Raw genomic sequence first — 2341 nt, 5'->3', positions numbered from 1 at the left:
TCCTTAGTACTGCCTGGTGCAGCTTGCATGCCAGACAAACTTTGAGAAATCAAATTGACTTGCTGAGTCAATATCTTGTTCTGAGCCAATATGGCATTCAGAGTATCAATCTCAAGAACTTCTTTCTTCTGATTAGTCCCACTGTTCATAGGATTCCTTTCAGAAGTGTACATGAATTGGTTATTTGCAACCATTTCAATCGGCTCTTGAGCTTCTGTAGGCGTCTTCTTCAGATGAAGGGATCCTCCAGCAGAGCTATCCAAAGACATCTTGGATAGTTTAGAGAGACCATCATAGAAAATACCTATGATGCTCCATTCAGAAAGCATATCAGAAGGACACTTTCTGATTAATTGTTTGTATCTTTCCCAAGCTTCATAGAGGGATTCACCTTCCTTCTGTCTGAAGGTTTGGACTTCCCACTCTAAGCTTACTCAATTTTTGAGGTGGAAAGAACTTTGCCAAGAAGGCATTGACTAGCTTTTCCCAATAGTTCAGGCTCTCTTTAGGTTGTGAGTCCAACCATACTCTAGCTCTGTCTCTTACAGCAAAAGGGAATAGCATAAGTCTGTAGACCTCAGGGTCAACCCCGTTGGTCTTGACAGTGTCACAGATTTGCAAGAACTTAGATAAAAACTGATGAGCATCTTCCAATGGAAGTCCACAGAACTTGCAATTCTGTTGCATTAGAGAAACTAATTGAGGCTTAAGCTCAAAGTTGTTTGCTCCAATGGCAGGGATAGAGATGCTTCTCCCATAGAAGTCGGGAGTAGGTGCAGTAAAGTCACCCGGCACCTTCCTTGCATTGTTGGCATTGTTGTTGTTTTCGGCTGCCATGGGTTCTTCTTCTTTGAAGATTTCTGTTAGGTCCTCTACAGAGAGTTGTGTCTTAGCTTCTCTTAGCTTTCGCTTCAAGGTCCTTTCAGATTCAGGATCAGCCTCAACAAGAATGCTTTTGTCTTTGCTCATGCTCATATGAAAGAGAAGAGAACAAGAAAATATGGAATCCTCTATGTCACAGTATAGAGATTCCTTGAGGTGTCAGAGGAAAAGAAAAATAGAAGGAAGAGTTAGAAAATTCGAACTTATCAAGAATGATGGAGTTCGAATTGTGCATTAAGGAATAGTGTTAGTCCATAAATAGAAGGATGTGAGAAGAGGGGAAGAAATTTTTCGAAAATAATTTAAAAAGATTTTAAAAACATTTTGAAAAAAACTTTAATTGATTTTCGAAAACCAAGATTGAGAAAGAAGTAAAGTGATTTTTTTGAAAAAGATTTTGAAATTAGAAATTAAAAAGATATGATTGAAAACTATTTTGAAAAAGATGTGGTTAAGAAGATATGATTGGTTTTAAAAAGATGTGATTGAGAAGATATGATTTGAAAAAAATATTTTAAAAAGATTTGATTTTAAAAATTAATAACTTGGCTAACAAGAAAAGATATGATTCAAACATTAAACCTTTCTCAACAGAAAATGCAACATATTAGAGATGTTGAATCAAATCATTAATTGATAGCAAGTATTTTTGAAAATGGAAAGAATTTGATTTTGAAAAAGATTTGATTGAAAAGATATGATTTGAAAAAGATTTGATTCTGAAAAGATTTTGAAAACTAAAAAAAATTTGATTTGAAAACAAAATCTTCCCTCTTGTGCCATCCTGGCGTTAAACGCCCAGAATGGTGCACATTCTGGCGTTTAACGCCCAAACCACTACCCTTTTGGGAGTTAAACTCCCAGCCAGGCACCCTGGCTGGCGTTTAAACGTCAGTTTGCCTTCTTCACTGGGCGTTTTGAATGCCTAGCTTTTTCTGTGTAATTCCTCTGCTGAATGTTCTGAATCTTCAATTCCCTGTATTATTGACTTGAAAGGACATAAATTAAAAATACTTTTGGATTTTTGTGACTTGAAAAGACACAAATTAAAAATATTTTTGGGTTTTTAATAATGAGGAATAATCAAAATACAGCTAAAATCAAATAACAATGCATGCAAGATACCAAACTTAGCAGTTTGTATACTACTGACACTGACAAAATGAGAATGCATATGAGACACATAAACACTCAAGTCAAGAGAATTTAAAAATCAGAGCAATGAAACCATCAAGAACAACTTGAAGATTAATGAAGACACATGCATGAATGCAAGACGAACAGAAACATGCAATTGACACCAAACTTAAAATGAGACTCTAGACTCAACAAGAAACATTTTTGGATTTTATGATTTTGTGATTTTTTTTTTTGGATTTTTCGAAAATTAAGTGGAAAAAGAAAATAAAGATATCAAAATTCTTAATGAGAATTCCAGGAATCATTGCAATGCTAGTCT

The 2341-nt window shown here is 34.9% G+C and overlaps 1 protein-coding gene and 1 non-coding gene across 2 annotated transcripts in view; one reads left to right on the top strand and one right to left on the bottom strand.

The window, feature by feature from the left end:
• LOC107474714 (uncharacterized) overlaps window positions 1-2341 on the bottom strand; it is an 89709-nt gene that overhangs the window by 29290 nt on the left and 58078 nt on the right. The window lies entirely within an intron of this gene.
• Window positions 324-432, top strand: LOC127745254 (small nucleolar RNA R71). Its single transcript, XR_008006451.1, has one exon. It is a non-coding gene; the product is annotated as a small nucleolar RNA R71 (small nucleolar RNA).

This window comes from Arachis duranensis, chromosome 2, assembly GCF_000817695.3.
Source record: "Arachis duranensis cultivar V14167 chromosome 2, aradu.V14167.gnm2.J7QH, whole genome shotgun sequence".
In the NCBI taxonomy this organism is placed as follows: domain Eukaryota; kingdom Viridiplantae; phylum Streptophyta; class Magnoliopsida; order Fabales; family Fabaceae; genus Arachis; species Arachis duranensis.
Note: the sequence above shows the minus strand (reverse complement) of the source record. Positions and strands in the feature narration are given on the sequence as shown.